The sequence below is a fragment of the Eptatretus burgeri genome, chromosome 1 (assembly GCF_056783735.1).
Source record: "Eptatretus burgeri isolate ZD-2024b chromosome 1, Ebu_testis_v1, whole genome shotgun sequence".
Classification (NCBI taxonomy): Eukaryota; Metazoa; Chordata; class Myxini; order Myxiniformes; family Myxinidae; genus Eptatretus; species Eptatretus burgeri.
The window spans coordinates 147717290-147742860 of NC_140961.1; positions in this window are offsets into that span (position 1 = coordinate 147717290).

Here is a 25571-nt window from a genome sequence, read left to right on the forward strand (position 1 = left end):
CTTAGTTCATTCTGCCTGGCGTTGTACGCATACAATTCAGGATCAGCATCGTGTTAAAGGCCCCACCCATGCCCAGTAGCATGGATGACCTTGGAAATCAGTGGGTAATGCCTGGTGTAGGTCCGTATCTGGTTGGCATCGATTGCTTGTCATTTAAAAATACCATCAGAGATATCACGCTGCCAGGTACAGAGGGGTTAAACACTGTGTCCGGAAGTACCAGGCGACTCATTGCATCGACATTTGAAATTGTGGAGCCCGGTCTCCACATAATGTCGTAATCATAAGCCGAGTGTGAAAGTAACCAGTGTATATTCCAAGTTGGGAAGTCCCCTGAGGTAGCTTTTGTTGGACCAAACACTAATCAGTGGTTTGTGGTCCGCATAAATCATGAAATGTCGGGCGAAGACGTACTGGTGAAATTTCTTAACTCCGGATACAATGCCAAGTCCTTCTTTGTCCAGCTGACTGTAGTTTTTCTCAGCCAGGGACAGTGTACGAGATGCAAATGTGATTGGTCTCTCTGTGTGACCTGACAGGAAGTTTTACAAAACAGCACCAACCCCGTGCTGACTCTCGTCACACAACAGGACCATGTTTTTGTCTGGGTCATAGTGAGCTAGCATTTTGAAGACTGCAGCATGTCTTTTGACTTCTGGAAGGCTGATGACTATGGAATGTCCCATTTGCAGATGATGGCTTTTTTAGCAGGCAATACAGGGGGCCAAGCATCATAGCAATGTTTGGGATATAACTGCTGTAGTACTGCAGCATGCCAATGTAAACCTTAAGTTCAGAAATGTTGGTCGGAGTTGGGACGTCTTTGATTGCTCTGATCTTCTCTTCAGTGGGATGTAAGCCTTCAGCATTGACACAAAGGCCCAAATAGGTCACAGATGGAACCATGAATTTGCACTTGTCTCTGCGCAGGCATAGTCCAGAGTCATAGATAATGCATAACACCCATTTGAGGTTGTCACGATGAGGAAGCTCTGAGTGGCCAGTGACGAAGATGTCATCTTGACAAACAACAACGTGTGGATCAGCAGCGAACAGGCTATCCATACAACGTTGGTAGATTCCTGGTGCCGATTTGACACCAAAACTCAGGCAGTTGTATCTGTTGAGCTCCTGATGTGTGATGATGGTGAGATATTCTTTGGAATTCTCATCCAGAATGACTTGTAGGTAGGCTGATCTCATGTCGAGCTTGGTGAATGACTGTCCTCCGCTCAGTTTTGTGTACAAGTCATCGATCCTTGTTATGGGATATTTGTCCAAGGTGGAACATTTGTTGATCGACATTTTGTAATCCCCACGAAGTCGGATCGATTTGTCTCCCTTCACGACAGGAACTGGAGCAGCCCAAAGTGAGGAATGAACTCACTCAATGATACCTAACTTTTCTAGTCTGGCTAATTCTGCATCAACCGTCTCTTGCAAGGCAAGAGGAACGAGGCATGCTTTGCACAAAATTGGCTTCACATCTTTCTCAACATTGAACTTGCCAGTGAAACCCTTCAATGTCCCGAGTTCATACTTGAAGATGTCCGGCTATCTAGCGAGGAGGTGCTGCAGTATGGTTGGTGGCTTGGAAGCCTACATTCGATGAATGTGTTCCCAATTGAGTTTGACAACATCGTGCCAGTTTTGTTGGAGAAGTGTGGGGCCATCCCCAGGGACGACCAAGAGTTGTAATTGGTGAGTATTGTTGCCGTACGTTACTGTGACATCATACGACCCACGGGCTTGTATCGATTCACCGGAATATGGAGTGAGTCGGATCGGGGATCAACGGAAGCTGGGTTGTTCAGAATTCCCCCACAGGTTACGGAAAGCTGCATCACTCATAAGTGAGATGGCAGCACCCATGTCTACCTCAATTTCCATGGTCCATCCATCTATATCCACTATAACCAGTATATGAGTAGACTGTCTGCCAGACTGTGTGTGGAAAAGGTCATACGACTGAATACTGTGGCTGTTAGGGCTGTCTCCATCAGTCATGGCTTCCTGGTTATGCTCTGAGTCAAAGAGGTGGTATTTGCATTCCTCTCTCCTTGCTCTCCGTTTTCGACACAAGCACGCAGAGGTGATATGACCCACTTTGTGGCAGTTGCTGCAAGCGGAATTCTTGAAATGGCAGGAAGTGGGAGAATACTTACCATTGCAGTGGAAACAGCATTTATCAGCACCAGCCACAAAGCAGTTTCCAGGAGTTTTGGCGTCAGATTTTCTGGTTGCATGTTGTTCCACACGATTGACAGATGACAAATTAGCTCCAGGCTGATAAGTGATGGAGCAAGCAATATCTGCAGAATTTTTGTCTGCACACTCCATTGTGATAGAGATGTCCTTAGCACTGGAAAATGTCAGAGTCTGTTCAGCAAGTAGATGCCAGCGAATTCAATCTTGCTCCACTCCCACAAGGAGCAAGTCCCTTGGCATGTCGTCGCATATAGTACCAAACTGGCAATGCTGGGCAAGGCGTTTCAGTTGAGCCACAAATGCCGAAATCGACTGTTTCAAAGTTTGGCGACACTCGTAAAAATTGAATCGACTCACAATGACCGAGGGTGTGGGTTCGCAGTGCTCCTTCAGCTGCCACAAGCTCGGCGTTCCTTAAATCCATCGTGGTCCTGGGCATGGCGAGATTCTTCAGAATAGTAAACGTCTCACTGCTGCATACCGACATCATGATTGCTTTTTTTCCTGGCATCATCCTCTATGCCATTAGCCTGGTAGTAATACTGTCGACGCTCAAAATGTATGCCTCCCAGCTTGCTTCGCGTGGGTAGAACTCATCAATACGCCTGAGAGACATAGTGATCGAGTAGCATATGCAGGGAAATAATGAGTTTGTACTCCAACAGCTAACTGCAATAGCTCCGCTTACTTAACATGCTCTCACCAGAATCCAATCCTCATCACCATGTAATGTCTCAAGCAAGGAAAGCAGTTGAATGCATCAGCAATCTTTTATTGTGCTCCACACACAGAAACCTCAGAACCATTCATGAGCCCAGTTTCATCGTGCCGCAATGTTCCCACATCATGATGACCGCCCTTCCGGTTGATCTCATACATGACAATATCTAAAAAATATATATTTTTAAACAAAGAAAAATTGAAATATTTTCCAATATCACCTAATACCCTGCGAAACCACATGACTTCCCTCCCTCCTCTTCTTCCTTCTTCCACTTATGCTGATCCACCATCTTCCTTCAACTTTTGCAGATCCACATTCACCATGCAACTTCATGATCTTCTACAATGTTAAAAAAAAATATATATATATATATATATATATATATATATATATATATATATATATATATATATATATATATATATATATATATATATATATATATATATATATATATATATTGTTGTAGAATTCCCGCCCGTCGTCGTGCGAACGACCACGTCTCACCAATAGCGGTCGCTTCGCCCACCGAACAGACAATCCAGTCGTGACTTTCTGGAACAATGCCAGAAACCAGTCACGGGTGGGTTTTTCATCCCACCATGGCCCAGTCTGTATTCTACCCACGCGAAATAGGATCAATCGCCGAATATCGATATACCTAAGTACCCGCGCGGGTAACCTACCGAGGGACCGTACCTCGGCGAAGGCCTGCTTGGACACGAACCGCTTAAGCAGTCCGTTCCGTTCTTGGATAAACGAGCGGGTATTATCGCCAGACCTCGCCGGACCCGATTCTATTTAAAAACCAACTAGATTCGGAGTGCAAGATGGGGCAGTTCAATGAGGGAATGGACACAATGAACAGGTTTACATTCACACAAGGACATTTATTGTAATAAAGCACGTATGCAATTAAACAAGGCCAATCACATATGCACCTATACAAGCAACAAAAGCACGACAAAAGAACTACAACCGTCAACTTATTATGTACAGTCACATGCACTTAACAGCAGTTCCTACTTATTAGACGGGCCCACAGACACATGTATGCACACACACACACCCAACAAAATGGTGCCAGAGGCCTTTTATAACGAGCTCCAGCTCGGAGGACATGTAAGCTGAAACCCAGAACCTATCTCGAACCTCTCCACCTCGTGTGGTCTTCAAGTTGTTTGGACCCGGGCTCCAGCGAGAGCGAGCTGGATCCATTCGCCAAGCCGCGATCCTTCCCGAGCTCCCGCGAATCCTCCCGCGCTTCTCAACACGTGCTGGTGAGACGAGGCGCCGATCCTTCCCGTCGATGCATCGCTTCCCCGAGGAACCACCTCCACGAATAGGTCGATGAGTCGCACCAATCCAGGAACCAAAATGGAGAACAAAGAGCTCCACGAACCGAGAAGAAGCCACCACTCACAGCTCTAGCCGAGCGACCAGCTTAACTTCCTTCCAAACAGGGCAGCGAGAAGCAAAAAGCTCTCCCGAGCCAAGCAGAAGCCAAAGCTCATGGAACCATCAAAGGAAAGAGCCTCCAAAAAGCCTCCTCCCGAGCCAGGCCTCAGGCGAAGCTCACTGAGCCAGGCGAAGCAAAAAGCTTCCAAAGGCCTCTACCCTAAAGCAAGCCAAACAGGACACGATGGTCTCCTGAACGGCTACTCTCTGCCGAAGCAAAAAGCTTACTAACCCTAGAACAACGAAAGGATCTCATGCTTATCCTTCTCCACCCTTCCCCCGATCCCGGCGTGACTCATGCCCTCGTGCTCCAGCCCGCTCAACCACGGGTGGGAGGGAGTTGTTGAGTCATGAGTCACGGGACGGCAGGATTCTTCTTCCTCTTTGCAGAAGAGGGGGAGGGATGTCTCCATTGTTCGTTCCCAAACTATTAAATCGATCTGCAGCGCATCTAATCGATCTCTGAACATTTAAACAATGGAAGGTGAGCTATCTAGTGAACAAGCACTTATCGACATAGCTGACTTAAGGAACCTGTATGTTGTGTGCAATCGAATTGCGAAATTCGTGGCAATATATATTCGTGGCAATATATATATATATATATATATATATATATATATATATATATATATATATATATATATATATATATATATATATATATATATATATATATATATATTGTTGCGAATTCGAGCCCCCAGGGTGCGGACGGCCAGGTAACTTGAATCGCGGCACGTCGCCCACCAGACGGACAATTCATTCGTGACCCTCCGGGAACTATCGCCCGTAGCCAGTCACGGGTGGGCCTTTCGACCTCACCACAATTGTGCCAATCGGCCACCCACGTAGGATAGGGTTGTTCGCCAAACTCGACCTACCTAAGTACCCACACGGATGGTAAACCGGGCGATTGTACCTCGCCACAGGTCGATTCCGGACACGAGCCGCTTGGGCGGCCCGTTCCATGCTATCGGGATAACTGAGCGGTGTTATCGTCGACCTGGACGGTTCAGATTAATTACTAGGATCTTGCACCCACTACGAACCCCTTTCCGTGATGCAAGATGGAGGGTCAATAAAAAAGGAAAAAAGATGAAGCAGAGTGGGAACAGTTCAACAAGCAAGCATTTTATTCACACGCCCACACAGACAAGCACGTATTTGCAGTCATACAGTAATGCACATGAAGCAATTAAAACAAAAGAAACGATGGACCGAGCGAAAACGAGCTACAACCGAATACGCGTACACAAGGCAACACTTATACAGTTCTACTTGTCGGACAGGCACCTCCCACAGTCATTTATACAAAAAGCAAAGGAAGGAAAAGAAAGAAAGAAGTCGCGACTTCCCTTTTATGGCTGGTGAGTCCCCCTCCCGCGACCGTCAGCATGGTCGCGCCTGGCCCCGACCTCTCTCGCGGCCGGCGAACCCTCTCCGGCGCTCCTCGTCTGGACGCACAGGTCCACCTCGCAACGGGCGCTGCCGCATCTCCCGTCCGTGCCTTTGTGACAGGGCCGCTCGCTAAGGCACGTGGGCAGGACCTCTTCCCTCGAAAACCAGACTCCCCACAAAAACCAACCGAAGACCAACCAGATCACCAGCCAAGATGAAGAGGAAGTGGCGGAAGAGGAAGCGCTAGCGCGTGCCCACCCATGTCCGTCTTTTATCGCGCGGGGCCCCGCCCTTCGCCCCACCCCGTTCTCAGCTCCACCTTCCTTCGAGAGGGTTCCCGAAAAGGGCGTTCCCTCACGCTTTCCCTCCACCCCGTTCCGTCCGGGGGCCGGGGGAGTCAGTGTTTGGCTCGGGGCCAGAGAATTATTCCCCCAAAAAGAGGCCCCTCCTTTACAAAACCTCTGACCTTTGACCTGCATCGCCCCTCCTCCACTCCAAAGCGCGGAGAAGTCAGACGGAAGGAACAGGCGGGGAAACCTGCGCATCCTCGCATGTTTCCTCCTTCGCGCCGTTGTTTGCTGTTCGGAAGCGGACGTAGTGGCGAAGATGTAGTACCGTAGATGGTGGAGGTGGCGTGGTTGCAGTGTGGTTGGCGCTGTGATGGGGATGGCGTGGTTGTTGAAATGTTTTGTATTTGAAATAAAAGATAGAAAAAGAAAAACGACTAACTCAAAGCGTCGCAGCCCGGATGGATCAAATAAATTCCCTCTTTCAAACGGGTTTGCACTAACTACACATGTGCCGATGAAGATATCTCACCTGAGGGTCCTTTATGGTGTATTGTGAATTTCCACAGCCGTAGCAATATATATATATATATATATATATATATATATATATATATATATATATATATATATATATATATATATATATATATATATATATATATATATATACACACACACATCATTTCCCTTCTCATCTTTCACCTCCCAGAACCACGCGATTTCTCTTCCCCCTCTACCTCTGACTCATACATTTTCCGATTCACCAACTTCCTTATACTTTCGCCAATCGACATTCAAAATGCATCTTCACAATTTTTTTCTTCAAACTTTTCCTTTATCTAATCTCACCTAATATTCATAAAGATAAAAATATAATGGTCCCAAATTTTTTTTTTAACCTCCTCGGCCACTCGACGTGTGGTTCCCAGAATTATTGTTGGGTCAGACCAGATTATATCTATGACTTGCTAGAGGTACAATTTAAACCTGTAAGAAACCTGTTTCATGGTCGGGTTATCAGTGACTAAACCCTCTTTGCGACCAGGTTTCCTGGTGAGGATAGTGTATGATATGGACACCCAAGAGGATTACAAACAAAACCTGAAAAGTGCGGGGGAGCTTCTTGTGAGCCAACAGCCATCCATATCTCATGCCCATCTGTGTCTGTGGACATCCTCCTGCAGTTGGGTTACTTTTTTGAGGATGTTGGTGGCAGGATTTTCACTACAGCCAAGGTAAATCCCTTCACTCCGCAAAACACAAAAAGTTGAAATTGAAATTAAAATTGAGAACAAACTCCGTGGGAGTACATCCTTTGCAGCTGCCCTCTTCAGAGCAGCTCTCGGGATGACAGGATTGGGGCAAAGCCTTCAGTACCCCCACTCTTTGATCATAGGAGGAAAACCACAGGGTAACCTTCATGGGTCAGATTTCGGTCGTGTGTGCCGGGGTGGTGCGAAGGTGATGCCCACCAGACAGTGGTCTCCTTGGATAACCTGAGGCAGTCCCTTCCGATGGGTACCTGGAATGTCCTATCCCTAAGAGATGATGATCACCTGTCTGTTATCATCTGAGATCAAGCGTTTGAACATCCATATTGCAGCACTTTCTGAGGTTCGCAGACCGGATAGTGGGGAGATCATAGTAGGTGGATAAACCTACTATTGGTCTCGTAGCTCTGATGGTTACCATGCCCCGGGAGTTGCTGTCGCTGTGTCCAATACGCTGACTCCATTGATACTTGAGGTAACACTGGTCAACGAATATATTGTTGCGGTATTCGCGCCCGCCGGCGTGCTGACGGCCACGTAACTCGAATCGCGGCACGTCGCCCACCGGACGGACAATCCAGTCGTGACCCTCTCGGACTAACGCCGGGAACCAGTCACGGGTGGACCTTTCGGTCTCACCGCGATCGAGCCAATCAGCCCCCGCGTGGGATAGGGTTGCTCGCCAAATTCGACCTACCTAAGTACCCACACGGAGGGTAGACCGGGCGATCGCACCTCGCCGCAGGTCGACTTCGGACACGGGCCACTTAAGCGACCCGTTCCGTACTATCAGAATAACCGAGCGGTGTTATCGTCGACCTCGACGGTTCGATTAATTATCCTGCGTATTCAGCCCACTACCAACCCGTTACGTGAAGCAAGATGAGGATTCAATGGGAGAAATGACGAAGCGAAGCGGGAAACAGTTCAACACAAAAGCACATTTATTCGCAGCACACGGGAAGCACACATTCAATTCCACCAAGAGCACACAGAAAAGACACAATGCAATTCAATTTACACAAAAAGCAAATATAAAAGCGAAAACACAATGCAGAGCTAATACCGACTACCGAGCACACGGCAACACTTATACAATTCTACCTCACAGACGGCGCCGGCAACACATACCCAAAACCAAGGAAAAGAATACCCTCAAGGATGAGGCGGGCCTGAGGCCGAGACCGGGTCGCGCCTACCCGTCTGGTGATGAGACGCGGAGCGGCGATGGCGCCCCAACTCCGCGGACCTCGCGGACAGTGTCTGGCAGGGGGTGGGAAAGGGGCCCCCTTGGTCGCACTATCTCAGCGCGGGGGGAAACAGGAGGGGGTTGCTGATGCTCGGGGTATAGAGGATCTTTATTATGTGCGACGAGCGTCTCCACCTCGGCCAGGTCGCGCTGTCGGCCTCCCTCGGGTGCAGCTTCCTGCACGACGCGAGCACCCCCTCGTCTGGTGTCGCCGCCTTTCCACAGCTCGTCCCCTCCGTTCCGACTCCAACGCACACGACGAGCAGCTCCACCGCCCGCGAAGTCTTGACCCTCTGCTTCCGACTCTCCTACTCTCCGCCTCTGGACTCTCCGACTCTCGACTCTGGACTCTTCTTTGGACTCTCCTCTTCTGACTTTTTTGGTGACTGACGAACACCGTCCTTTTATCCCCCCGTAGCTTCGCCTTTGACCCCCTCCCTTTGACCTTTCACCTCGCTCCCCATTGGCCCGAGAAAAAGTGGGCGTGAAGGCTTTTTGATCCACAAATTTGCATATATCGATCGTCCTGGAGGCGGGGCCAAATCGTCCCTCGCTCACCGATTGGACGGCAAAAAGTGGGCGTGTGTCGTTTTTGATCCGTTTTTGAAGCACAAAATCCGTGATTTTGTACACGCTGTTTGACGCGCGCCCTGCACGAGTCCAACACCGGTACCCACAGCGGGGCAAGAACGGTGGCGATGCTACGGTTGCGAGGTGTGACGTGAAGGTCGTGGCGGTTGTGGTGAAGCGGCGTTGTGGTTGGTGGTTGATGTTGTGGTTGTGGTGGTAATCATGGCGGTTGGTCCAAATTAAAGATAGTAAAAGAAAAACGGCTATCCTGAAGAGTCGCAGCTCGCATAAATGACATGTATTCCCACTAGACAACGGGTTTGGGCCTAACTACACATGCACTTACCGAGATACCTCACCTAAGGGACCTGAATGGTGGTTTGCGAATTTGGTAACCACAACACTACCCCCTCCCCTTTTTACAGACTCGTCCCGAGTCGTCAAATTTTCGTGTGCCATCATGTGTAGTTTTCCCCTAGTACATTTTACCTACGGATCCCTGAGTGCGACATTCATGGTATTCGTGTCCCCAAAATAAATAACCTGAGGGCTGCGTAACTATCTAAACAAACTCACTCACACGGACGACTTAAATAAAATTGCCGGCACTAGACAGACATGCCGGGGGCACACTCATATTTACAGTACATCTTAACCTTAACTTACAAATTTTACACTAAACCATGGCCCAGGATCATTGAACTCTGCAAAAAGAAAGCAGTTAGCAGGGAGCCAGGCTGCCCGCATGCAGTCTCTGGCTCAAACAATGCAGGTGACAGGGAACGTGGCTGGCTGCTCACACGCAGTCCAAGGCCTTCCCTTTTGAACTGAACGCAGTGAACCACAACGGTGCATGGGCTGCACAAACGCAGTCTCCGTGCCAGCTCAAGCGGCACACGCAATGAGCACAACGAATGGATGCATGAATGGATGGACGCAAACACGGTGCACGGGCCGCCACTGCAGGCCCGTGTTGTAGCTGCCAACAGGGCAGTTCTCGCAGCTTGCAAACTGCTGCCTTGCGGATCCTGGCGCACATGGAAATGAACAGGGGGGGGGGGCAAAGCAAAAATTGAACGGGGCTGGTGAACGTGGGCAGTGGGCATAGCATGGCAAAGGCAGCAGGCAACACAGCCCGCAGAAGAAGGCCGCTGCAGGCAAACTCAGCCCGCAGAACCAGGCCGTTGCAGGCAAACACAGCCGGCAGATGAACTGGCCGGCACAGGCCTTGAAGAAAAACAGCCAGCAGATGAACTGGCCGGCACAGGCCTTGCAGCACAGCAGCTGCAGACGATCCAGCCGGCACAGGCCTTGCAGCACAGCAGCTGCAGACGAAGTTGGCCGGCCTCCGCCTTGAAGCAAAACACGGCCAGCCGATGAAGTTGGCCAGCTCTTGCCGTTCAGTGGAGGTTGGTGGAGGGAGTGTGGTGGTGCTGGCCACTTGGAGGGCGGGCTCGGACCTACCTACCTGTCTCCCTCCCACCCTATCGCCTTTGCCTGTCACTGTACATACCCACTCCCTTAATTTGTCAAACCCCAATTTAGCCCCAACTTATTTTTTTATTGTTTTTATTTTTAGTTCCCCACTATCAATCGTCCCCTAACCACCTTTATCGTCCTTGTTCGGCTAACCTATTCTGTCACCTAGCCTACTCCCAACCCCTACGTTCCCTTCCCAGAGGGGAACAAGGGAGAGCTAACGTCCTGTGTCGAGGCCCAACGAAGCCTCAGAATGGCCTCCCCAGAGTTCGGCGATCTTTAACCAAAGTGGGTCCAGCAGCCCACAACGACAGCGAGGGGATGGATGGTGCGGAGGGGTACATCTCCTAATCTACCCTAACCATTTAACTGTTAAACTACCCCGGGGCTTTCAACAAGCGCCTCTCGCTTAAACTATTGGTTCTAACAACCCAGATTCCCGTCGCCTGTGTTGGTGTCCTCACAATTTCGGGCCTCGCCCCCCAATTTTCTCTCCGTGCCCTCACACGGTCTCCTGGCTGGGACACGTGGCTCCCTTTGGCAGGCACGACCCTCTGCCGAATCTCCCGCTATGGCACCCCCGGGCACTACACTGCCTCCGAGCCTACCAGCTCCCTAACACCGGGGAGTGCCCCCATGGCACCTCCCCTGAAACGCACACGTGGCAGGCCGGCCTCCCGGGCCCCTTTCCGAGGGTCACCCGTGCCCACAACACTGCCCACGCGGCTAATGGCGCCCCGGGCCCCCGCACCAAGCAGGCGCACCCGTGCCCACTACTCTATCCCGGCCCCCCATGGGCCCTTGGCCTACCGCGGCCGACTAGCCTGGTGCCCGGGGTACCCACTCAGCGATACTCACCTTTCGCAGCCACGCTCCCAAGCCCGTCAACAGGGCTCCTGCACCCCTCCAAATGGGTCTCGAGCCTACTTTCCCACCAACAACAAAACGACCTCCATTTTTCAATTTGACTAACCCCCTAACTCACTTTATACTGACCCCGGGGTCCCTTGGGCGGGAGTCACTCCTCCCCCCAATCACTCATCGCACCATGCATTCCCCATTCGCTCCATTCACACAGACCCGCTGGCCTCACTCACTCACCAAGCACATGCTTCCAATTCACTCACCAACAACTCTTCAACACACTCACCGCTGAACTCTGCCATCCTTCTATCTGCACCCCCTAACTAACTCGTGCTCCCACGTCATCCCTTAAACTACAGCACGTTCCATTTAACCTACGTAGCTAAGCTACGTCCCCTCTACACATTCACTGTCTGTCACTGTCTCCAAATAAATCATTTTATTTCCCAACCTAAATCTGGCTACAATCCCTCTACCTAATCCATTCCACGGACTCCATGAGGACTTACCCCTGCCCCATGAAGTCGGTCTAACTAAGCTAACCCTTCCCCCTAACTAGTTTTCATCCTGTGCCCAGGGTAAGGGGGTCTTCCACCCCTTTGCCCAGGAATTCTGTGCACCCGAAAGTGAGGCTTGTTCTTTTTTTTTTTTTCCATGCGCAGCACCTGCGCGGCAACTCAGAGCTCGCGCACTTTACACCTGCCCGTGACGTCATGCAGCTGCAGGTGTTCCTCGTCCCTCCTTGGACGCTACCATCCGGCAGAGATACCCCTCCTGCCGGATTCCAACCACACGTGCAGCCATGACGTCACCGTGCGCATAAAAAAAAAACACAAGCCCCACGTCTCGAGGGGTTCCCCACGCGAACACATGTGCTTTGCCCGTTGGAGCTTAACACACACGATCGCGTGGAGAACCCGTCCGGTCCAAATCCATTTACCTGCCTAAACTTTGTCCGTCCGCGGGATCGGCAAATCCACCGCGTGCGTTTCCGGACCGGGACTTCACTCTCGCAAGCGAGCATGTGGTGGTCTCGTGCGTTGCACAGCACGGACCGCGTGCTCACTGCTGGGTGAACCCGGCACGGTCCCCGAAACAACTACAGCCGCAACTCGGCTTTCGTTTCTCCCATGTCGCCGTCGTCGCCTCCATTCCACCCACGCACACCTGCGTGTTACGACGCACACAGTCCACTCCATCACATTCACACCGGGAGATGCGGCTGCGTGCTCCCGCATGCCCACCGACATCTCCCTCTCATACCGCTCTCTCACACACACTGTCTCCCTTGCACACGGCGACCTTGCACACGGCCGTTCACTCACGCACGGTGCCTCACTACTCACACAAACCATACTACTCACACACGCGGGGGCACTCACCCGCGGTGCCTCACTCGCACTCCGTGCCTCACTCACACACGCGGGGGCACTAACCCGCGGTGCCTCACTCACACTGGCCGTTTCATCCACACACGCGGGGGCACTAACCCGCGGTGCCTCACTCACACTGGCCGTTTCACTCACACACACGGCCTCACTCACACACGGTGCCTCACCCACGCACGGCGTGCTGGGAAGCACGTACTCTGGCACCATCGCCACCACACCACTCACACACGGGGTCGCTGCCACACACGGGGACGCACTCACACCCTGCACCACACACACCGGGACAACCACACTGGGGATTCGTGTCCCCACAAGGGTCTCCGGGGCCTCTATACCCCCCAAGCTCTCCGTGCACCCGTCCACAGCACCCGTCCTCTCAACCTCGCAAAGCACGACCGAACTCACCTGGTCGTGACTCACCTCAAGGGGGCAGACTCCCTCCCCTCGTTCCTGGAGGAGGCCATCCAGCTGCTCGCACCGGGTCCCTGTACGCTCCGCGAGCTCACCCCCATTGTCCTCCACTACCTCTGTGTGTGTGTGTGCGTCACTTACCCCGTCTTCCTCGTGTAGTCTTTCCTCTATTTTTTCTATCTCCCGTGTCTCTAACAACTCTTCCCCCTTTACCTCCCTTGTCTCAACTATTATTTCCTTTGTCACGGCCTTCATGCCCGCCTGCAGGCATCGGCCCATGTTCTGCGTCTCACCCCGCAGCTTTTTCGTTTCTTCCTTCATTTGCTTGCTCATGCTTTTTATTTCGTTTATAAATTCAGTTTTCATTTGTGCCAGCATGGTGAATAGCTGGGCCATGTCGGATGCACTCAAGTGAGCCGTTTCGGCAGGGGTTGGGGAAGGGTCTTGGTGGAGAGGGGGGGGAGGTGTCATACACTGCCGCACCCATTTCGGGCTCTGGGTTCAGTTGGGCGAGTCCGTGTTCCTGCACAATCAACATTTCCTGCTCAGGGATTCCATCCTGGACCATGGATTCTACATTACTACACATATACATTTCTAATACCCCCGGCTCCCGCTCGCCTTGAGACGCCATCTTGCTTCTCGTGAAGGGTTAATTTGCTCGCTCGTAATTTGGAGGGAATCGGGGGTCGCTTCTCTCACCCCTGGACCGATTCCCGTGAATTTAGCCGGAGACAGGAGAGCCCGTTTTCCTGTTCTCCGATACCAGTGCCGCGAGGAGGGCGATGAATTTGTATCGCACGACCTGACACCAGTGTTGCGGATTCGCGCCCGCCGGCGTGCTGACGGCCACGTAACTCGAATCGCGGCACGTCGCCCACCGGACGGACAATCCAGTCGTGACCCTCTCGGACTAACGCCGGGAACCAGTCACGGGTGGACCTTTCGGTCTCACCGCGATCGAGCCAATCAGCCCCTGCGTGGGATAGGGTTGCTCGCCAAATTCGACCTACCTAAGTACCCACGCGGAGGGTAGACCGGGCGATCGCACCTCGCCGCAGGTCGACTTCGGACACGGGCCACTTAAGCGACCTGTTCCGTACTATAAGAATAACCGAGCGGTGTTATCGTCGACCTCGACGGTTCGATTAATTATCGGGCGTATTCAGCCCACTACCAACCCTTTACGTGAAGCAAGATGAGGATTCAATGGGAGAAATGACGAAGCGAAGCGGGAAACAGTTCAACACAAAAGCACATTTATTCGCGGCACACGGGAATCACACATTCAATTCCACCAAGAGCACACAGAAAAGACACAATGCAATTCAATTTACACAAAAAGCAAATATAAAAGCGAAAACACAATGCAGAGCTAATACCGACTACCGAGCACACGGCAACACTTATACAATTCTACCTCACAGACGGCGCCGACAACACATACCCAAAACCAAGGAAAAGAATACCCTCAAGGATGAGGCGGGCCTGAGGCCGAGACCGGGTCGCGCCTACCCGTCTGGTGATGAGACGCGGAGCGGCGATGGCGCCCCAACTCCGCGGACCTCGCGGACAGTGTCTGGCAGGGGGTGGGAAAGGGGCCCCCTTGGTCGCACTATCTCAGCGCGGGGGGAAACAGGAGGGGGTTGCTGATGCTCGGGGTATAGAGGATCTTTATTATGTGCGACGAGCGTCTCCACCTCGGCCAGGTCGCGCTGTCGGCCTCCCTCGGGTGCAGCTTCCTGCACGACGCGAGCACCCCCTCGTCTGGTGTCGCCGCCTTTCCACAGCTCGTCCCCTCCGTTCCGACTCCAACGCACACGACGAGCAGCTCCACCGCCCGCGAAGTCTTGACCCTCTGCTTCCGACTCTCCTACTCTCCGCCTCTGGACTCTCCGACTCTCGACTCTGGACTCTTCTTTGGACTCTCCTCTTCTGACTTTTTTGGTGACTGACGAACACCGTCCTTTTATCCCCCCGTAGCTTCGCCTTTGACCCCCTCCCTTTGACCTTTCACCTCGCTCCCCATTGGCCCGAGAAAAAGTGGGCGTGAAGGCTTTTTGATCCACAAATTTGCATATATCGATCGTCCTGGAGGCGGGGCCAAATCGTCCCTCGCTCACCGATTGGACGGCAAAAAGTGGGCGTGTGTCGTTTTTGGTCCGTTTTTGAAGCACAAAATCCGTGATTTTGTACACGCTGTTCGACGCGCGCCCTGCACGAGTCCAACACCGGTACCCACAGCGGGGCAAGAACGGTGGCGATGCTACGGTTGCGAGGTGTGACGTGAAGGTCGTGGCGGTTGTGGTGAAGCGGCGTTGTGGTTGGTGGTTGATGTTGTGGTTGTGGTGGTAATCATGGCGGTTGGTCCAAATTAAAGATAGTAAAAGAAAAACGGCTATCCTGAAGAGTCGCAGCTCGCATAAATGACATGTATTCCCACTACACAACGGGTTTGGGCCTAACTACACATGCACTTACCGAGATACCTCACCTAAGGGACCTGAATGGTGGTTTGCGAATTTGGTAACCACAACAATATCATGAGATTAAGGATTCGTCACCCCTTGGGTGTTGTTTCCCTGGTGTCTGGATATGCTCTGACTGATGTGAGTGATCTCAGCATGAAAAACATTATTTGCTACACTCAAGTCTGTGGTTGATCAGTGCCCCAGGTGAGACACTCTTCTAATCTTGGGGGATTTAAATGCATCGATATGAATTGAAAAAGGATGGCTATGCGACATGTGTTGTTCCCCATGGGTCTGCTACTGTCAAACAGAATAGCACTAAGTTCCTTGACTTTGCAAGAAGTCATGGAATTAGGGTGGCTGCTTCATGGTTTCATCATCCACAGGCTCATCGCTGGACTTGGTATTCCAATGCTGGTATTGTGGAAAAGCAGATTGAGGATGTGCTTGTTGGTGGTCACTGAGGTATTATCCTGGAGTGCTCAGTTCCTCAATACCAAGCAAAGGCTTGTGGTGGCAACTCTGAAGTTGCAGCTTAAATCTGGGAGAATGGTACCATCCCAGCTGAAGTTGAATGTGGGCATGCTCATGGATGAGAGGGTATCTGAGGAGTTTCTAAACGGGCTGAGTGAGTACATCGGGGGGGGGGGGGTTGGGTGCTGTGAGGAATCCTGAAGAGTTGTGAGGTGCCTTCATGACCGCCATCCTTGATGTTGCCGGTGGATGCACTCACAGTTGGGCAAAGAAGAATTTTGTCTCTCAAGGAACACTGGATACCATTGAGCAGAGATGTTCAGTAAGTTGAGGTGTAAAACTGTATGTGCACTGAGGGTGGACAAGGAGGCCTATGTCCGAGCAATATGTGAGGGGGGTAGAGCATCACCTGTGTCACGAGATTCTTGTCCTAATTACAGGCGAATTTGCACATTGCAATCCTCAAAGCCCATCCCTTGGTATACAACAGTTAGAGCGGAGGGTGGTGTGCTCTTGACAGAGGAATCTGAAGTGAAAGCCCGCTGGGCCAGTGACTTTAAGCGGCTGTACCATGCTGGTCCATCAGTTGTTGAGTTGGATATCTGGGGTATTACATTCATATTGCTCACCCACAAATCAACTGTGATCGAACTTCATTTGTGGAAACACAGGCTGCGGTGAACCGTTTAAATGGGATAAATCTCCTGGGATTTCTGGCATCCACGCTGAACTTCTCAAGGCCAGTGGAAATGCTGTACTCCTGCCTTTACATCCAGTTCTGTGATCTGTCTGGAACATAGGCATCATCCCAACTTCCTGGAAGAGGGGCCTGTCATCCCTCTCTGAAATGGAAGGGTGATCGCCAAGACTGAAATAACTGCTGAGGGGTGAGACTGCTCTCATGGCCAGGCAAGGTCTTTCCTCAGTTAATTCTTGATAGGATTTGCCACCATTTTTTTGAGCACCAGCACCCAGAGCAGTCAGGCTATGCACCAAATAATTCAATAATTGACCGTATCCATGCCCTTCGGGTCCTCACTAAATGCAGATGAGAGTTTCGGCAGGGGCTGCTTGCAGCCTATGTTAATCTATGCAAAGCGTTCCATTCAGTGAATCGGGATGTCCTGTGAAGGATTCTTAGTCTTCGTGGGGTGCCACCAAAACTGATCAATCTGATATCTGAACTATACTCTGGTACTGAGAGCACTGTTAGTTTGGGTGATGCCATCTCTGACTTATTTCCAGTTGTCACTGGAGCTTGTCTGGAGTGTGTACTGGCCGCCACACTCATACACTGACATTAGTCCAGATCAGGGGTCTCCAACCTTTTTGGGCAGAGGGCCACAAAACCAAGGTGCTGAGGGGCGGAGGGCCGCACCCCAAAAAAAGGACGCTAAATTCCGAAAAAAATATATAATTAATATGCGGAAATTTAAACAAAAATTAGTGCTGAATATACTTTTCTTGCCAACGAATATGATAAATGAATAATCGTGTTAAACACACGTGTCTAATATGAATCAAAATCATAATAAATATTACAGAACACTTTGATCATTGACCCTGACAAATTGGCAGTATCCCGGGCCACATTGCAATGTAAAGTTAATATGGCACCGCGGGCCGCATAAATCCGTCTAAGGGGCCGCATGTGGCCCGTGGGCCGCAGGTTGGAGACCCCTGGTCTAGATTAAGTGAATAAATTCTTGCAAAAGTGATTTAATTCCATGCATCTTTAATCCCAACAGGTGTATGGCTTGTTGAAGTTCATTTTTGGATTCAGCATATTCGATTCTATAAGAATCATCTATTTCATTGTATTGCCCTTTTGTTTGCCACCAAAATCAGTTTATAGTCGTTTCCAAGTCTCCAGCCTATGGCCTACAAGGAAAGACTTTGTAGGAAGGAAAATGCCCAGTCACCAAAAAAAAGGGAGGCCAATTTTGAAATGTGGTTTTCCCAAGAAAGATCATGGCTGAGAGTGAAATCCAGGAGTTTGAAGGAAAGTAGATCGGAGAAAGCAGATCTACCAAAGAAAGTAGATTGGAGGGATTGCCAGCAGTCCTTTTGGAGAGAGATGGTGAGTGTGAGATTTGTTAGGATTGAAAGACATATTCCAACTGTTTGACCAGCTTGTGATGTTTTATTTTCAAGCTCTGTATGGAGGGAAAATGTTGAAAACTTCCTGTCTGAAGGATGATGGAGGTCATGGCAGAGGAAATAGTCATCAGCAAATGAATAGAGGATTTTTCAGGGAGTCATAGAGATCATTGACGAAGATCAGGAATAGGATTGGGCCGAGAACACTGCCTTGGGGCACTACAAACTTGACAGGTAGAGGATATGAAAGGATTCCATTCAGTACAACACATTGGATACGATAATGGAGCAAGTCAGTAAGCCTTGTGTGGAGTGGGCCTTGGATGCCATCTACAGAGAGTTTGTCGAGTAAGGTAGGATATCCCAGACTGTATCAAAAAGATGAGATAATGTATGTCTCGAATCAAGAGCGATGGCTCTGATCTCATATCTGACATTGAGGGCCTCCATACTTTATTGGGTGAGTCAAAGCTGCATGTCTAAGGTGGAGTGACCTGGTCTGAATACAAATTGGTGATCTGAGAGGATTGAACAAAAGAGTGAAAAAGGCAGGATTGTTGTTGTTGTTGGAGAAAAGGCAAGATTTCATATCAACTTTGGTGATGGATTCTTTGACATTGCTGATGATTGGAGGTAAGCTGATTGGTCTGCAGTTAAGGGATGAGTTTTTTTCATTTTATGATACGCAGTGATGTTGGTGGATTTCCTTGCAGATGGAAGATGACCAAACAAAAATGACAGGTTGAAAATAGCAGAGAGGGGATGTGCAGCAGAGAGGGGATGTGTAAGCAGCAGAGCAGGTATTTTGGGCACGTGAGCTGATGCCGTCCGGTCCAGTAGCAGAGTCAGATTCGAGGGTTGAAGTAACCTTTTCTTCCTTCGAAAGTACAAAATATAGACTCCAGGAGCAATGGAGTACGAAATTGATGGATGAGTCCTGAGAGTGAGGGGATGGGGACAGAAAATTTGCAAAGAAACAAGGAATTGAGGCATTCAGCATTCTCACAAGCAAAGTCGGCTGTAGTAACATGTCAAGAAAGGGAAGGGATGAAAGGGGAGTAAACTCTAGAGACAGAGTTAACAATGTGCCACCATGTTTTGGAGGAGGTGGGGGGGGTAAGGTTGAAAGTTAATTATTAAGATTGGAAAGATGTTTTCTGGCTCATCCGAGAGTGAACACATTTGTTACAGACATTTTAGATTGCAATGAGATTACCTTCGTTCTGATTTGACTTCCGGGAAGAGAAGGCAAGTTGTTTCAGAGCAAATGACTCACCACATGATTCAGTGTGCTCTATGTGGGAAGAGGGTAAGGATAATTGAAGACGAAATGGGATTAATTTGTGCATGAGAGAGAGCATGTTTCTGTGAAAGAATCCCCAGGTGGAGTTAACATCGGAGTAGTTTGGATGGGAGACCCGTCCTGAAGAGAGATTGCTGCTTGCAGCCCCGATCAATCTGGCCGAGTGAACGGCCAGACTCACCAGCATTGAGGCAGCTCTCCAAGAAAAGCCAGAGACACGTTGACTTTCACAAGCACATGATTAGATGAAACAATTGGAGCAGAGGAATAGCTTGAGACATTTGCAGGAAAGTTAAGAAAATGGTTTCGCAATTTATGTAGAGAGCCTCGTTTTGCCCTCCAAACAAAATAATTGTTCAGTAAATAATTGCATCGTTTTGTTTACCTTGCTGTCTTTGAGGTGAGTAGTATCGATTATAGACCATCGCTTTTGAGGCTTCACTTTTACCAGGAATTCATAAAATCCAGGAATTTCTCCAAATATTTGTACAAACCCCATTGTGCCTTGTAGTATATGTGCATACTTGGATGAAGAGTAAAGCTTTGATTTAATCCAGGCAGAAGTTGCCAACCATGTTTTCCCCGTTACATTTTGTTGCAGAATCTCTTCAAACAAGGGCAATGCATCTTGTTCGTTTGAATAAAAGATGATTATGTGCGCACTTGTCCCTGCCAAAAGTTTGCCTTCATAACAATAACATGGAATATTAAACAGCAAAATGAGGAAGGAAAGTATATTTTGGCAAACTTTGTAAACATGAAACAAAATAAACTCATTTTACAAATCTTTGTTGAATCTTCTCATTATCAAATACACCTCCAACAGCGAATTCAGCTTCTTTTCTTTTTTACTCATAAAGTTTTTATGTTCGTTAAATTGTAAAGGTAAAGTCGACGAATTGGCACAACATCCCTCTCATTCACTCATATTTCCCAAACTTAGAAGGGGCTTTAAAAACATTTGATGTCCCTGTGGAGTCCCTGAGCAATGTGTGCACCTGACGGGTCTTGCAGGGAAAGCAGTTTTCACCAAATTCAGCCAAATAGCGCCACTCCTTGTACAAGTATCCAAACCTCCTGAGGTTCCACTCACAAATACCAACCCAAGACTTGTTTATGGTGAATCTGCCTCCTGAGATGAATGAGATGATTAGTATAGATTCAATACGAATAAATGTCAGTGTGTCAGTCAGTGTGTCCCTTCAATAACTCCAAATCCATGAAACCTAGCAGCCAGAACATTTGCATGCATACAAGAGGACCACGAAGGGAATGCCTGAGTGAAAATTGGGTGTTTGGGTTGATTAACACCCCTTTTGAACATAATTAACGGCGTTATTTAATTATGTCCTATATCTGGTGCATCCTCAGCCACCTCCCGCTCATTCTCAGTTTCCTTGCTCTCCCTCGCTGGGGTCTTAATTCGCGATTTTGTTTGGTCTGCTCAACAAGGCCTTGAATTGGAACAGCCACATATATTGGAATATATATATATATGTATATGTATATATATATATATATATATATATATATATATATATATATATATATATATATATATATATATATATATATATCTATATATATATATATATATTGTTGCGGATTCGGCGGTGGCGGGATTCGCACCCGACTCTTGACCCCAGTGTTAAGGATTCGGACGACTGATGTCAATCACCGCCGTCGCCGGGGTTATAACGCCGGCTGGCTCAGCACAATTCTCGTATTATGCACCTCAGATCACGATACCAACGTACACCTGTGCCTTGCCAGCTGGGGGAATAGACCCTGGTTATAGACTGGTCTTGTGAGATACCAAGCGAATTCTGCCAGTCTGTAACCATTTTGGCTTTATATCCAAATCGAGCGGATCGTTCCTCGGCGCAGCACAAATTAATTGAAAGCGGCAACTTCATACGAATCAGTCAGGTTTATTGGGGACACATTGGGGAAACACAACACAAGCAAATCATTCACGACAATGTTAAAAATAATCTCTAACCCGTTCTTAACTAGGGAGCTACGGATTATGGGTTTCGAAGGGGACCCTAACAAGATAAACCTTAGACAACATGCAGACAATACAGGGACAGCATGCAGACAAGACACAGAGTACTTGGTGATGCTTGATGGAAGAGAGGAAAAGTGTCAAAGGAACGAATGTTGCTCATGACAAGCCGATGTCCACGGATTCAAGCGTTCAAGCTCAAACACGCCGTGTGGCAAAATGGCATCGTCCTTTTTCTTCTCACTGCACCACTTGCGTATGCAGCCTCAGCGCATTCTGACCCCGCGTAATGTCAACGGCACAAGACCATCACAGGCATGGTGGGTTTCAGCTGGTTTCTCACAAGGTCCAGTATACAAGTCCAGGCCTGGCCTTTTCACCAGACAAGGCCAAATCGAGGTGTTGGGCTCCGGCAGGCGGATCGACAAACGTGTCGAGGACCTTCTCATAAGAGTCGATCACCGACTCGACGTGAAAGCAGCCTCTCGACGCAGATTGCAGCCTCCCACTTGTCGTTTCAATCCAGCAGAAATCCTCACTCGACACTCAGGCTCAGTGACTCCCTCGGCAGATGGCAGACTCGACCCTCAGGTTCAGGCCGTTCCTCTCTTACAGATCGCCGACCATACGCAACGCGAGTTACTCCCTCAGCAGATCTCTGACGAAGCAGCAGGTTCAGTTCCTCCAACTGCCGATTGTACACTCGACCTCAGGCAGATCCTCTCCCAGCCAATGGCAGACAGACCTCATTCAGTCCCTTCCTTGCCTTTCTTTCGGCTCCCTCTTTACGAAAAGCCGATCGCAAAAACTTTCATGCAGCTTCTCCGACTGCCAATCACCCGACTCAACAGTCGTCATTTCTCTGTTGCCTTCCCGGCGCTTCTCGCCTCGAAGCCGACTGCCCAACTCGGCGCTCTCAGTTTTACCACCCTTTCTTTTTGGGGCGCGCCCCTTTACGAAGCCGAGACACTCCTCCCTTCAGTTTCACTTCCTTCTCTCGGCCACTCCCTCTCAGCCGTCTGGGCGGGGCCTCATCCGGAGAAGGAAGGAAGAAGAAGAACCTCTCGGTACACCACCACTGTACGAACAATAAACATCCTCTTAATCTTCTGACACACATGTAACGTCCATTAATCGAACAACCTGGCGAAACATGCATTTAATGGGGGATCTGGGCTAATCCTATAATTAATGTATATGTATAATCCCATGGCTAATCCCATGTATATATGAATCCCAACGGAGCTTGAACTCAGGACCTTTTGGATCCCAAGCCGCTGCCCTAACCACTGCACCAACACCAGGCTCATGTATATATATATATATATATATATATATATATATATATATATATATATATATATATATATATATATATATATATATATATATATATATATATATATATATATATATATATATATACATATATATACATACATATATATATATATATATACATACATATATATATACATATATATATATATATACTTCTTCTTCTTCTTCTTTCGGCTGCTCCCGTTCGGGGTCGCCACAGCGGATCATCCGTATGATCCGCATAGTGATTTGGCACATGTTTTACACCGGATGCCCTTCCTGACGCAACCCTGGTCACCTCTTATGACACAGGGATAAGGTACACCTATTTTAACCGGGGTATACACCGGCCCAGTATACTGGTACTCATTTTGCCGACCTCGGAAGGATGACAGGCTGAGCCAACCCCCTGGTGTATTAATTCACTGGCCCAACGGGGCTTGAACTCAGGACATCTTGGATCCCAAGCCGCTGCCCTAACCACTGCGCCAACACCAGGCTTAACTTAACAATATATACACTTAACAATATATATATATATATATATATATATATATATATATATATATATATATATATATATATATATATATATATACATATATATATATATATATATAAATCTATATATATGTATATATGTATATATATGTATGTATGTATATATATATATATATATATATATATATATATATATATATATATATATATATATATATATATATATATATATATATATATATAAACCAAGTCGAAAACACCAAAGGGGTTGACTCAGCCTGCCATCCTTCCGAAGTCGGCGGAATGAGTACCAGTTGTACTGAGCCCGGTGTATGCCCCGGTTAGAATAGGTGTACCATATCCCTGTGTGTCGTAAGAGGTGACCAGGGTTGAGTCAGGAAGGGCATCCGGCGTAAAAACCTATGCCAAATCATTATGCGGACAACAAAACGAATTTCCATACCAGATCGGTCGAGGCCCAGGTTACCAACGACCGCCACCGGTACCGGTGGTCAGCAGGGTACCAGTGGAAATTTTGCTACTGCTGGGCGAAGGAGGAGAAGGAGACGGGGAAGGCGTGTCTGGAGGCAGTGGGAGAGAGGGAAGGGAAGAAGTGTGGAGGTGAGAGTTGGAACTCTGAATGTTGGGACGATGACTGGCAAAGGGCGAGAGTTGGCTGATATGATGGAAAGAACAAAGGTGGACATCCTGTGTGTACAAGAGACCAAGTGGATGGGGAGTAAGGCTAGGAGAATTGGAGGTGGTTTCAAACTGTTCTACCATGGTGTGGATGGGAGGAGAAATGGTGTCACGGTAATCCTGAAGGAAGATTATGTCAAGAGGGTATTGGAGGTGAGGAGAGTGTCTGACCGAGTGATGAGTGTGAAGTTGGAAATTGAAGGGGTGATGATGAATGTCATCAGTGCATATGCCCCACATATGGGGTGTGAGATGGAGTATAAAGAAGATTTCTGGAGTGAGTTAGATGAAGTGGTGGAGAGTGTATCCAAGGATGAAAGAGTGGTGATTGGAGCAGATTTCAATGGACATGTTGGGGAAGGGAATAAAGAGGAGTGGAGATTAAGTGAACTGGTTCCGATTTTCAAGAATAAGGGTGATGTGCAGAGCTGTGGAAATTACAGAGGGATAAAGTTGTTAAGCCACACCATGAAGTTGTGGGAAAGAGTAGTGGAAGCTCGGTTGAGAGGAGAGGTGACGATCTGTGAGCAGCAATATGGGTTTATGCCAGGAAAGAGCACCACTGATGCGATGTTTGCTTTGAGAATGTTGATGGAGAAGTATAGGGCAGGCCAGAAGGAGTTACATTGTGTGTTTGTGGATTTAGAGAAAGCTTATGATGGTGTGCCAAGAGAGGAGTTGTGGCATTGAATGAGGAAGTCGGGAGTGGTGGAGAAGTATGTGAGGATCGTGGAGGATGTGTATGAGGACAGTGTGACAGCGGTGAGGTGTGCGGTAGGAATGACGGACCGGTTTAAGGTTAAAGTGGGATTGCACCAAGGATCGACTCTGAGCCCTTTCCTGTTTGCAATGGTGATGGGAAGGTTGACGGATGAGATCAGACTGGAGTCTCCATGGACTATGATGTTCGCGGATGACATCATGATCTGTAGGGAGAGTAGGGAGCAGGCTGAAGCGAGCCTTGAGAGGTGGAGGTATGCACTGGAGAGAAGGGGAATGATAGTCAGTCGGAGTAAGACGGAGTACATGTGCGTAAATGAGAGGGATGGTGGTGGTATGGTGCGGTTGCAAGGAGTTGAGGTGGGGAAGGTGGATTGGTTTAAATACTTGGGATCAACTGTCCAAAGTAACGGAGAGTGTGGGAGAGAAGTGAAAAAGAGAGTGCAGGGAGGATGGAGTGGGTGGAGAAGAGTTGCAGGAGTGATTTGTGACAGAAGGGTAGCTGCAAGAGTGAAGGGGAAAGTATATAAGACGGTAGTGAGACCAGCTATGTTGTATGGTTTGGAGGCGGTGGCACTAACAATAAGACAGGAAGCGGAGCTGGAGGTGGCAGAGTTAAAGATGCTGCGATTCTCCTTGGGAGTGACGAGGATGGATAG